Raw genomic sequence first — 15000 nt, 5'->3', positions numbered from 1 at the left:
ACATGCAACGAAATCATACAAATAATATCTGACCATCTGCTGTGTACTCCGATGTCTTACACTTACCACCATGTTGCTATTTTTAGAACTGACTTCATGTTTATTCTTTGGGTTTCAATTACTAAGAAACACACGTGGAAGCAAGTATCATTGCAAGGGCTATCGGGTTTTTTTTCCCCTACCTCGCCGCACGTGCCATTTCTATTTATAGAAATGATTGCAACTCATTGCATAGCTTTTTATAGAAACCTTCGGACCGATTTGCTTGTTTAGTTATTCATTTATTTTATTTTCCCACTTTCATGTATGTTGTCATCAAATTGTTGATTTATTATTGGCGAAAGCCTATGATTGAATAAACTTTGAAAACTTTGAAAACTTTGCTAGTGACTGAGAATGTTTTTTTGTTTGTGTTTTTCCCTACCTGGCCGCACGTGCCTTTTCTATTTATAGACATGATTGCAAATCATTGCATAGCTTTTTATAGAATCCTTATGACCGATTAGCTCGTGACTGAGAATGTTTTAAAAAAAAAAAATGTAATGATGAAAAACATATTTAGTTGCTTTTTTCTTTCTTATTTTTTCTTCTTTTTCTTGTTTAATCTCCATTTAATAGGATTAGCCAAACGTGCTGTTTAAAATACAACTCGAAACTTCTGATCAGTTTGGAAATTCGTCATTGCTATTTATAGATCTACTCACCTTATAATAATAATAGTATGCTTGAAGTAAACAACACGTTTGAACATGTCTGATCTTTCCTATAGATTGTATGCGCTTGGCTAAGAAGCTCATAACATTGCCATCCGGAAGTATAACGGACCAGCACACAAAACTGTGTGTATCCATGAACGTTTATAGTCAGGTTAATACAATTCAGTGAGCATTACTCATAAAACGCGGATGGCAAAAAAACAATAACAAAGACCTGAGTGACGTCATCTTCGAACTATCTATTTTCTATTATGACAAGTGAGTGACGTATGAAAAGGTCAAAGGTCTTTAGTCATCTCGTGACCACGATTTCCATTTATTATTCCTCCGTTGTTTTGTTTTGTTTTTATTTTATTTTTTTTTTTTTTTCGTTTTGCAGTCTTTTATTATAATAATGCCACACTCGGCACGTCATCGTCTCAAGGTCTCGGGTTAGATAGTGTCACTCGATTGATGCTATGCGTTAAAGTAAAATACTCACGATGCCACTCGGCTCTGCGTCTCAAGGTCTCAGGTAAAGTGTTCCCTGCATGGATGCTATGCGTTAAGGTAAAATATTCACGACATAACCACTAACAGGCTGTCCAAAAAAAATAATAACAAAGAATGAATGAAGTTGACGTCACTCAGATCTTTGTTTTTGTATTTAGACCGCCAATTGGGTTCCACGTCGGACTACAACGTTGAAGCTTACATATTATATTATAGATAGAATGAAGTTGACGTCACTTTGGTCTTTTTTATTGGGTTATTTTTTTTTTTATTGCCATCCGCAAATACGCTTCAACAGTCGTAACGTCACTTCCCTCCTAATGACGCATGGTAACTTAGTAACTGACTCTAAACTATCGGAACAATGGCGGACGCCCTTATGAAATATTTCTCCGACGAGCATAAAAGCGTATCCAGAGGAAAAAAAAACCCATTATAAATCTGATCATGTTTTGACTTTTACACATTCTGATCACAAGACATATGAAAAGTTCTATAAAAGTTCTATATAAAAAGGACCGATTTTCTTTATTTAGAACCACGATGGCCGCTGTTGCTGGGCGACGTGACATCAAACTTTTGAATCCAATTTATGAGTTAAAATATTAACCAGTCTATAAACTTTCATGATGACACACATAGTTTTGTGTGTTAGTCCGTTATACTTCCGGATGGCAATGTTGTGAGCTTCTTATCCAAGCGCACACTATCTATTCATAAAACTATGTAATCTTTCAAAGATCATTGCACTATCTAAAAATAATAGTCTAGGTCATAAACTAAATATTGATTGGTCTCAAATATCACCATAATATCATATCATATTATCTAAACGCCAATATTGTTACCGTAACTCTAGATCTTCACAATAAAATAGCCAAAGGACAATGACAAAACACATTTTCTATCAATTTGACAAAGGACATTTTACTTCACGTCATGCAGTATATTGATGCTATGCGTTTAGGTAAAATTCTCGCAACATCCGCCAGTCGAATAAAAGCTAACCAACATACAAAGCTATATGTGACCTTGAACCTTTTTTTTTCGTCTGATGTAATTTAGTGAGAACGAATCGCCCTAATCGCTGTCTAAAAACAATTGCATAGAGCCGAATGAGGTCAATTTCGTTTCATCTATATATATATAGATAAGATAAAAATGATAAAATTCCATTTATTCATCCCCAAGGGGAAATTTGTCTTAAGGGTCTATTCCAAGGGAAGACTGGAATAACCCAGGCGTTAGCCGCAGAGCAGCGCCGCAATGTGAGCTAAGGGTGCGGTGACTTCCTCAAGGCCACACAGCGCGACGGCAAGTGATTGAACTCGGTACCTTTCGGGTACGGACCAAAGACCGTGCCACTGAGTCACGCTGCCTCTAAACAAATTGAGATTTTACATAGAGCAATATCCACTAAACGTGCTCAACGCGCTTTACAAGGGGTCCCTGACCAACAACAACACGTAACAAGTAGAACGAGACATGACTGACGCCTGTTAAGTGATATTACATTTTTTTCCGACAATGACAACGCTGTTAACGGTCAGGTTCTCATTTTACACCTGAGTATGGTGAGAGAATGTGAGTAAAGAGCCTTTTCCAAAGACTCAACTATGTTTTTATAATTATCACTATCACCCATTCGGCCACTGGTCACGCTTAAAATTTCTTGTCTTCCGTGTGTGTGTGTGTGTGAGAGAGAGAGAGAGAGAGAGAGAGAGAGAGAGAGAGAGAGAGAGAGAGAGAGAGAGAGAGAGAGAGAGAGAGAGACATTTTGATTTTAAAGTCTTCTGTCAAAATTAATAGAAAATTAATGCGTTTTGTCAGTGTATTGTACATCAATTATTCATAATATAAAATTTATTGGTAATTCGATTCTAATGATATTACATGTAATGATGCATAATGCTAAATGCTACGATATGACGTAACATGACCTGGTGTTAGATGCCACTTACTGTCAGAGTCCTGTCATTGTCACCCTATCAGTTTCCTACACACTGGCCGTGGCTTGACAAAACACATATTGTACATTTTTTCATATTGAAATAAAAATTGAGCTTTTATATAGCGCAATATCCACTAAACGTGCTCAAAGCACTTTACAAGGGGTTCCTGTCCAACAGCAACACTTAACATGTGGGACGAGACATAATGACGCCTGTTAGGCGATATTACATTTCTTTTTAGGACAGAGACAACCTGAGTACAGTGAGAGAATGTGAGTAAAGAGCCTTTTCCAAGGACTTAACTATGTGCCGAGAGAGGCTCGAACCCAAGACCTTCCGATCCGAATGCGAGTGCCATCGCCTGGAGATCTTTTTTTTTCAAGCATTGATCAAAGTAATGTTCAAGAATGAACAGAATATAACAGTTTGAAGAAACAACACAATATCACATCCACGGGACGTTGCGGGTTCAAAACGTTTCTTGCTATGTGGTCTAGTGCGTTATATGGTCTTGTGGTATGACACTCGGTATCGGATCGGAAGGTGTCGGGTTCGACGTATTGTTGAGTCCTTGGAAAAGGCTCTTTACTCACATTCTCAAACCGTACTCAGGTGTAAAAATGAGTACCTGGTCGTTAACAGCGTTGTCTCTGTCTGATAAAAATTGTAATATCGCCTGACCTGTCCCGTCCTAAACGTTAAATGTTGCTGTTGGTCAGGGACGCCTTGTAAAGCGCTTTGAGCACGTTTAGAGGATATTGCGCTATATAAAAGCTTTTTTATTAAAAAATTGATCGATATTTGTTAACCCTTTACCAAATGGGATGGATATTGTCTTGAGATTGATCGATATTTGTTAACCCTTTACCAAATGGGATGGATATTGTCTTGAGATTGATCGATATTTGTTAACCCTTTACCAAATGGGATGGATATTGTCTTGAGATTGATCGATATTTGTTAACCCTTTACCAAATGGGATGGATATTGTCTTGAGATTGATCGATATTTGTTAACCCTTTACCAAATGGGATGGATATTGTCTTGAGATTGATCGATATTTGTTAACCCTTTACCAAATGGGATGGATATTGTCTTGAGATTGATCGATATTTGTTAACCCTTTACCAAATGGGATGGATATTGTCTTGAGATTGATCGATATTTGTTAACCCTTTACCAAATGGGATGGATATTGTCTTGAGATTGATCGATATTTGTTAACCCTTTACCAAATGGGATGGATATTGTCTTGAGATTGATCGATATTTGTTAACCCTTTACCAAATGGGATGGATATTGTCTTGAGATTGATCGATATTTGTTAACCCTTTACCAAATGGGATGGATATTGTCTTGAGATTGATCGATATTTGTTAACCCTTTACCAAATGGGATGGATATTGTCTTGAGATTGATCGATATTTGTTAACCCTTTACCAAATGGGATGGATATTGTCTTGAGATTGATCGATATTTGTTAACCCTTTACCAAATGGGATGGATATTGTCTTGAGATTGATCGATATTTGTTAACCCTTTACCAAATGGGATGGATATTGTCTTGAGATTTCTTTGTTTTTCTTACGAAAAAACTTGTTAATCTTATGTATTATGTTGGAATACGCTTCAACAGTCGTAACGTCACTTCCCTCGTAATGAAGCATGGTAACTTAATAACTAAACTATCGGAACAATGGCGGACGCCTTATGAAATATTTCTTCGACGAGCATTAAAGCGTATCCAGAGGGGAAAAACAAAACATTATAAATTTGATCATGTTTTGACTTTTACACATCTGATCACAAGACATATGAAAAGTTCTAGCCAGCATGAGTAATAAAAAGGACTGATTTTCCTTGTTTAGAACCACAATGGCCGCCGTTGCTGGGCGAAGTGACATCAGACTATTGAATCCAATTAACGAAATTAAGAAAAGTGAGTTAAAATCAAAATGATCAGAATAGCGAACGCGAGGATGGAAAATGATCAGAATTTGTATTTTTAAAAAAAAATAAGTTTAGTGTTAAATAATGGATTCAATGATCTGATGCCACGTCCGCCCAGCAACCAGCAGCTTGGATCTAAACAAAGAAAATCGATACTTTTTATTCTTCATGCTGGCTAGAACTTTTTCACATGTCATGTAATCAGAATGTAGTATAAAAGTCTAAACATGGTCAGGTTTATAATGTTTTTCTTCTCTGGATACACTTTTATGCTCGTCGGAGAAATATTTCATAAGGGAGACCGGCATTGTTCCAATAGTTTAGAACCAGTTACTAAGTTACTATGCGTCATTACGAGGGAAGTGACGTCACGACTATTGAAGCCTATATAGTATGCGCTTGGCTAAGAAGCTCATAACATTGCCATCCGGAAGTATTACGGACCAAGACACAAAACTGCGTGTATCCATGAACGTTTAAGGTCAGGTTAATACAGTTCAGTGAGCATTACTCATAAACGCGGATGGCAAAAAACGATAACAAAGACCTGAGTGACGTCATCTTCGAACTATCCATTGAAATATTTCAAGCATCAGGTTCACAGCAGCGACGTAATACGATTCTGACACTGTCGTTCACAATAAATATGTGACCCTTCGCCTCAAAACGGTATTAAGTCGGGTTGGTTAAGATGTTGAAACTTGAATTTATAGCCAGAAATATCAGACTTGTGTTGAGTTCATACGATTTATTGAGGAGAATTGACACCATATTTTAGGGTACTAATGCCATCAGATTATATTTTTGACCAGTTTAACATTAAATCCGGCTTTTAAGCATAGGGTTCCTTCCGACATAATACCGTTTTGAGACGATGGGTCATATATTAACTCTGATTAATATTCAAGTATAAATCTTTTTTAAAAACAAAACTATATAAAACGCAATTAAAAACTCGAGTTCGGTGGTATGTATTGCAGAGGGCGTACGTAGTATGGTATGGCCATCACCGAGTTAATTACCGGATTACTGATGTAATCAAGGGATTAGAGTTCAAAGATATTATGTGACCCGTGGCTTAGACCTGGCATTACCTGGGGTGAGGCAGATGCTGGCAAGTGATTCTAAAGCTTCATGATTCGAAAAATGACTTTAAAACGGATTTAAAAATTTTTTAAATGAGCTTTATATAGGGCAATATCCACTAAATGTGCTCAAAGCGTTTTACAAGGGGTCCCTGGTCAACAGCAACATTTAACATGTAGGACGGGACATGACGCCTGATAGGCGATTTTAATTTTTCGGACAAAGACAACGCTGTTAACGGCCAGGTACTCATTTTACACCTGAGTACGGTCAGAGAATGTGAGTAAAGAGCATTTTCCAAGGACTCAACAATGCGCAGAGCGCGAGGCTCGAACCCAGGACCTTCCGATCCGAAAGCGAGTGTCATACCACTAGACCACATAGCCGACTTTTAACATTTTTACTGTAATATGATAAACTCTATGTGGTCGAAATACAGAACTGCGATGGACAACTTACTTACGTAGAGCTTTCACACCTCTTGGAGTATAGAAAATGACGTCACTCAGGTCTTTGTTATTGTTTTTTTGCCATCCGCGTTTACGAGTAATGCTCACTGAACTGTATTAACCAGACTATAAACGTTCATGGATACACACAGTTTTGTGTGTTGGTCCATTATACTTCCGGATGGCAATGTTATGAGTTTCTTAGCCAAGCGCATACTATCTATAGATAGAATGCGCTTGGCCAAGGAGATCACAACATTGCCATCCGGAAGTATAACGGACCAACACACAAACTCTGTGTAACCATGAACTTTTATAGTCTGGTTAATACAGTTTAGTGAGAACAACTCACAAACGCGGATGGCAAAAACAATAACAAAGGCCTGAGTGACGTCATCTGCATACTATCTATAGCCTGACACTGACCAAAAAAATGACGTCAAAATGCCTGTCTTTTGCCACAAAAGAAAACAAATCGTGAGTTGTATTCAATAGTTCAACCAATGAAATAACTTGTTTCCATGAGCTCTACTAACGACAAATAACTTGGCGGTGCAAAAACCAAATAATGACGTCAAACTGCCAGTCCTTTTGGATTTCAGTATCAGCGTAGCCATCGTTACGTTATTGCCTGATACTGAAATCCAAAAGGACTGGCAGATTGACGCCATTATTTGGTTTTTGCACCGCCTAGTGAGTTGTCGTTAATAGAGCTCATGGAAACAAGTTATTTCATTGGTTGAACTATTGAATACAACTCATGATTTGTTTTCTTTTGTGGCAAAAGACTGGCATTTTGACATCATTTTTTGGTCAGTATCAGGCCATAACTTAACGAAGGCCACGTGATCAGGCTATACCATAACGATGGCTACGCGCGACACTCACTGACCAAAAAATTGACGACAAAAGAAAACAAATCGTGAGTTATATTCAATAGTTCAACCAATGGGACCACTTGTTTCCTTGAGCACTACTAACGACAACTCACTAGACGCTACACAACCCTAAAAAAAAAAAGACGTCAAACAGTCTTCAACAGTCATAACGTCACTTCCTTCCTAATGACGTATGGTAACTTAGTAACACTGGCTCTAAACTATCGGAACAATGGCGGACGCCGTATGAAATATTTCTCCGGCGAGCTTAAACGCGTATCCAGAGGGAAAAAAACCCATCAATTTGATCATGTTTTGACTTTTACACATTCTGATCACAAGGCATATGAAAAGGGAATGAAAAGTTCAAGCCAGCATGAAGAATAAAAAGTAATGATTTTCTTTGTTTAGAACCAAGATGGCCGCCGTTGCCGGGCGCGTGACATCAGACTACTGAATCCAACTGCCAGTCCTTGAGGGTTCTAGTATCAGGCTATAGATAGTATGCAGATGACGTCACTCAGGCCTTTGTTATTCTTTTTGCCATCCGCGTTTGTGAGTTGTTCTCACTAAACTGTATTAACCAGACTATAAAAGTTCATGGTTACACAGAGTTTGTGTGTTGGTCCGTTATACTTCCGGATGGCAATGTTGTGAACTCCTTGGCCAAGCGCATTTTATAGATAGAATGCGCTTGGCCAAGGAGTTCACAACATTGCCATCCGGAAGTATAACGGACCAACACACAAACTCTGTGTAACCATGAACTTTTATAGTCTGGTTAATACAGTTTAGTGAGAACAACTCACAAACGCGGATGGCAAAAACAATAACAAAGGCCTGAGTGACGTCATCTGCATACTATCTATATGTTAACGGTGGCTACGATTTACCACGGTTCTAACCAAATAAAATGATGACAAAATACCATACTGGTTTGTAAATTAATTCTTGCCGTTAAAGAGTTAATCTAAACCAATCAGATAACAATAACAAAACACAACAGGTATATATGAGTCACGTTGATAATATTGTTTATCTCAATGATTTGGGTTAGCTCACATTATTATTATATTTTATTCTTTCCATTGCCCAATTTCTCACACGAATTATCCCAACTTCCTTCCTATCAACGTGACCTAATTGTGACGTTGGCATGCGAGGTGAATTTTTTTTTATCATTTGTATCAACTACTTTATCTTAATCGTTTTTATATTATGTCCTCACAGCTCACCCTCCATAATTGGGTTTGGGTGTCAGACCTGTATAGATAGTATGCAGATGACATTACTCAGGCTTTTGTTATTGTTTTTGCCATCCGCGTTTGTGAGTTGTTCTCACTAAACTGTATTAACCAGACTATAAAAGTTCATGGTTACACAGAGTTTGTGTGTTGGTCCGTTATACTTCTGGATGGCAATGTTGTGAACTCCTAGGCCAAGCGCATTCTATCTATATATGTACACGTCGGGCACAAGACATTGAAATTTACATTTAATACATTTTATGAATATGAATACAATATTCTTCAACATAAACAATATAAATTGTTGGCAGTATCACCCTAAAATATGGTACCCATTCTCCTCAATAAAAAATACAACTCAACATAAGTCTGATATTTCTAGCTTTAAATTTTAAAAACATTATAAATCTGATCTGTTTTGACTTTTACACATTCTGATCACAAGACATATGAAAAATTCTTTATGACGAATAAAAAGTACAGATTTTCTTTGTTTAGAACCACGATGGCCGCCGTTGCTGGGCGACGTGACATCATACTTTTGAATCCAATTGGGGTCGGATGTCAGACCTGCATATATGTACACATCGGATACAAGACATTGAAATTTACATTGAATATATTTTATGAATATGAAGCAATATAAGTCATGCTACTAGAAGAAACCGACTTTCCCATTCATTTTCTGCAACCATGCATTTTCCTTTACTGAGGAAAGATTATAATTGAACAATCGAGCAATTCCACCATGCGAAATATAAAACGCAAAGTATCGGCGGCTCCTAATTTCGGGATTCAAACCCAGACTTTAAGGTAGAGATTTTATCACTTAACCCATGAAACAATAATTTAATTATCTGAAAAGTGTATATGTGACCCATCGCTCAAAACGGTATTATGTCGGAACGAACCAGATGCTTAGCAGCCGAATTTAATGTTAAACTGTTCAAAAATATAAATTGTTGGCATTAGCACCCTAAAATATGGTATCCATTCTCCTCAATAAAACATACAAATTCAACACAAGTTGATATTTCTGGCTATAAATTCAATTATCAAATTCTTAACCATCCCGACTTAATACCGTTTTGAGGCGAAGGGTCACATATGAAAGGTAACTTGAATTTGAGTTTGAGCTTTTTTTTATATAGCGCAATATCCACTAGTAGTGCTCAAAGCGTTTTTCAAGGGGTCCCTAGACAACAGCAACACTTAACATGTAGAACGAGATATGACGCCTGTTAGGCGAAAATACAATTTTTTTCTGTTAACGGTCAGGTACTAATTTTACACCTGAGTACGGTGAGAGAATGTGAGTAAAGAGCCTATTCCAAGGACTCAACTATGCGCCGAGCGCCAGGCTCAAACCCAGGACCTTCCTATCCGAAAGCGAGTGTCATGCCACAAGACCACATACAGTAGCGGCACAGGTACCAGACAAAGCTAGAAAGAAAATCTGATCCCTTTTTGTTCCCAGTTCCCCTGTCTTACTTTTTCTTGGGTACTTTAATTGTAATTCTAGAACTTTTTACTGTCCCATTTTCTTCCTTTTTACTGGCGCTGATATAACCTAAATGTGTTGCAAGCTCCGTAAAACCCTTAAAAACAAAACATAAAAAATGAAAACAAAAATACAAGAAAACAAAAAACATTCCAAAAATTGAGCGAGCCTGCCTCAACCAGGACAATAATTTACCATTGGAATGATTTTAAAATGTGCTTTATGTGTCCAGGGTATTCTTCTTTTTGTTACCATCCAAATCTCACGAGTTCTTTAAAAAACTTAGTAGCCTTGACTACTACTTTGGCGATTATTTAGTAATAAAATACAGTAGAGGCCGTGGCAAGTGACAAAACTGACAAGAAGAAATATTGCGGTGCTTGACGGTGCAAGCCAAGCGACCGGAAGTAGATTGGCACCATCCAGAAGACAGATTTGGTGTCAAATAATAAAAAAATAAAAAACAACACACATCCTAAGGGGAGCTGTGCAAACATTACAACTATTAGATATTCGTTTGTTCTCGGGCTATTTATTAATACACGCCAAGGCAGGCAGAAGGCAGGAGGAAGGAAGGAGAGCTAGAGAAACGCATCGATCACGTGACGCTCCTTGAGTGTTGAATGTGTTTGACTAAATTGTGTTTGTTTTCTGTTTGTATTTAGTCTTTCTTTTTTCTTTTTTGGTTTGGGGGGAAGGGGGGAGGGGAGGGGGGGGGGGGGGCAGCGCTGGTGTTACAGTCTAGTGAGGATGAGTGGTCCTAATTATTGTACTCATATGTAATGCTTTTTGTCTGTTTGATTTGGTGACGGGTGCGAAAATATGGAAATTCTGAATCGAGTGCTTTGGGAGAGGACACTAAATAGAGTGTGTGTGTGTGTGTGTGTGTGTGTGTGTGTGTGTATGTGGAGAGAGAGAGAGAGAGAGAGAGAGGAGGGGGGGGGGGGGGGAACGTGAGTGAGTGAGAGAGAGTGATTATGTGTATTTGTGTGTATATGAGTGACACACACAGGAGAGAGAGAGAGAGAGAGAGAGAGAGAGAGAGGAGGGGGGGGGGGGGGGGGACGTGAGTGAGTGAGAGAGAGTGATTATGTGTATTTGTGTGTATATGAGTGACACACACAGGAGAGAGAGAGAGAGAGAGAGAGAGAGAGAAAGAGAGAGAGAGAGAGAGAGGAGGGGGGGGGGCGTGAGTGAATGAGAGGGAGAGAGTGATTATGTGTATTTGTGTGTGTGAGTGACAAACAGGAGAGAGAGAGAGAGAGAGAGAGAGAGAGAGAGAGAGAGGAGAGAGAGAGAGAGAGGAGAAAGCGAGAAGGGGGGGGGGGGAAGCGTGAGTGAGTGAGAGAGAGAGTGATTATGTGTATTTGTGTGTGTGAGTGACAAACACAGGAGAGAGAGAGAGAGAGAGAGAGAGAAAGAGAGGAGAGAGAGAGAGAGAGAGAGAGAGAGAGAGAGGAGGGGGGGGGGGCGTGAGTGAATGAGAGAGAGAGAGTGATTATGTGTATTTGTGTGTGTGAGTGACAAACACAGGAGAGAGAGAGAGAGAGAGAGAGAGAGAGAGAGGGAGAGAGAGAGAGAGAGAGAGAGAAAGAGAGGAGGGGGGGAGCGTGAGTGAGTGAGAGAGAGTGATTATGTGTATTTGTCACAATTTGTGTGTGTGTGTGTGTGTGAGTGACACACACAGGAGAGAGAGAGAGAGATGAAGAGAGAGAGAGAGAGAGAGAGAGAGAGAGGGGAGTTGATAAATGGGAGGGAGAGATAGAGTGACTGTTTAAAAACGATAACAAAGTGACGAGTGACGTCATCTTCATCCATCTATTCATCTATTCTTTTTGTTTTATTTACAATAGGATTTGAGGTTAACATAGTTCCGTAAATCGAATGTTAAATTTACGTCAACAAGCACAGAATGACTAGCAGATCTAAAAATTAAAAGAAAAACTTTTTTTTTAGAGATTGATATAGATAGTATGCGCTTGGCTAAGGAGTTCACAACATTGCCATCCGGAGGTATAACGGACCAACACACAAAACTGTGTGTAACCATGATCGTTTATAGTCAGTTTAATACAATTTAGTGAGAAGTACTCATAAACGCGGATGGTAAAAAAACAATAACAAATACCTGAGTGACGTCAACTTCGAACTATCTATAGATAGTTCGAAGATGACGTCACTCAGGCCTTTGTTATTGTTTTTGCCATCCGCGTTTGTGAGTTGTTCTCACTAAACTGTATTAACCAGTCTATAAAAGTTCATGGTTACACAGAGTTTGTGTGTTGGTCCTTTATACTTCCGGATGGCAATGTTGTGAACTCCTTGGCCAAGCGCATTCTATCTATAGATAGTATGCGCTTGGCTAAGAAGCTCATAACATTGCCATCCGGAAGTATAACGGACCAACACACAAACTGTGTGTATCCATGAACGTTTATAGTCGGTTTAATACAGTTCAGTGAGCATTACTCACAAACGCTGATGGCAAATACAACAACAAACACCTGAGTGACGTCATCTTCGAACTATCTATAGATAGAATGCGCTTGGCCAAGGAGTTCACAACATTGCCATCCGGAAGTATAAAGGACCAACACACAAACTCTGTGTAACCATGAACGTTTATAGTCAGGTTAATACAGTTTAGTGAGAACAACTCACAAACGAGGATGGCAAAAACAATAACAAAGGCCTGAGTGACGTCATCTTTGAACTATCTATAGATATATTGCGCTTGGCTAAGAAGCTCATAACATTGCCATACGGAAGTATAACGGACCAACACAGAAAAATGTGTGTATCCATGAACGTTTATAGTCAGGTTAATACAGTTCAGTGAGCATTACTGATAGACGCGGATGGCAAAAAATAATAACAAAGACCTGAGTGACGTCAACTTCCAACTATCTATACGAGTAACCTGTCAACCTTTCTTCAAGCAAGGGTAATTCTATCACCCGCCGATGACTCAAATGGATATTAAGAAAATCTGCTGTGACCTAAGGCCGTCTCAGCCAGGAACTTTGGCCTTAAGAATCGCCAAAAACAATTAAATAAATAAATAAAAAGCTCAAGAATACGCTTCAACAGTCGTGACGTCACTTCCCTCTTAATGACGCATAGTAACTTAGTAACTGGCTATAAACTATCAGAACAATTGCGGACGCCCTTATGAAATATTTCTCCGACGAGCATAAAAGTGTATCCAGAGGAGAAGATCATTATAAATATGATCATGTGTTGACTTTTAAACATTCTGACACAAGACATATAAAAAGTTCTAACCAGCAAGAACAATAAAAAGTACCGATTTTTTTTGTTTAGAACCAAGATGGCCGCCGTTGCTGGGCGACGTGACATCAGACTATTGAATCCAATTGGCCGCCCTAATACCGGACCGATCAAAGTTGATGCCTCAAAAGATTCGTCTCGTAGTATCAAAGCTAATGTATTTAGTTTTTGTATGTTAATGATAGTTGAATAAAACTATCTATGTACATGCTCATTTTTTAATACTTTTTTTTCCAATTTCGAAAAGTACAAAAAATCTCTAGGATTGAGTGAGTTAAAATATAATATAATAAATGTGTTCTGGCAAAGAGACAAAAAGCTGTTTTGTCAGTGTACATAGATTAATTGAGTGAGTTAAAATATAATATAATAAATGTGTTCTGGCAAAGAGACAAAAAGCTGTTTTGTCAGTGTACATAGATTAATTGAGTGAGTTTAAATATAATATAATGGATGTGTTCTGGCAAAGAGACAAAAAGCTGTTTTGCCAGTGTACATAGATTAATTGAGTGAGTTTAAATATATTATAATGGATGTGTTCTGGCAAAGAGACAAAAAGCTGTTTTGTCAGTGTACATAGATTAATTGGTCAATTTCCAATGTTGAATCATCTATTTTATTTTTAGATAACAGGCATGAAATAGACACGGTGATGTTTACACACATGGGATGGGTGTGTGTGTAGAACTTGGATTGGATTGGAGCGTCGGAGAAGTATTTTGACACGTCAGGTCTGTCGTCGTATGACAAAAGGAAGTAAATGCCGTGGGGTTAGTTTTGAACTATGGTCGGAAATGTGTTCGGAAATTTAAGGATTTATTTTATGTTTCAATTTCAAATTTGTGTATTTCTGATAGTATAAAATTGCACATTACTATGTGGCCTAGATGGTATTGTGTGCCTTGAAATGAGGATTCCCATAATATGAATAGCTCATTTTTGTTTACGTAGGCACTTGCGTCATTTTACCATATGACGGCAGAGGTCCCTGCTGGTGTTTTGGACCAGGGTGAATGTTGGAGGTTAGTGTTTTTAATTCAGAAAAGTGAGTGGAGCAGGCACTTATGTTGGTAACAACAAGATATGAAGTGAGTAGAAAAGTGCCAGAAGACAATAGAGAATAAAAAAATTTTTCGCGGCGGTGGTGGGGTTTGAACCTGCGACCTTATTGGTACGACAACTCCGCCTGGCAGGTGAGAGCGTGGCTCTACCGTGTGAGCTATCCACGAACACAAAAATATTCGTTTCAAACCCAAAGTCATTTCTAGATCCCTCTCTCACCCACTTCTTGAGATCGCCGATTCGTTCACCACCATCGCGAAGTAATTTTGACCAGCAGTTAAGCTTAATAGCCAATATTCTCATCACAAACATATAACATAGAAACGATTGAGACATGGAGTATGCTCCGGTGTATGGGGTGAATTTTTAATTCAGA

Source organism: Berghia stephanieae, chromosome 1 (assembly GCF_034508935.2).
Source record: "Berghia stephanieae isolate SIO BIC M18660-M18661 chromosome 1, UCSD_Bste_1.3, whole genome shotgun sequence".
Classification (NCBI taxonomy): Eukaryota; Metazoa; Mollusca; class Gastropoda; order Nudibranchia; family Aeolidiidae; genus Berghia; species Berghia stephanieae.
Note: the sequence above shows the minus strand (reverse complement) of the source record.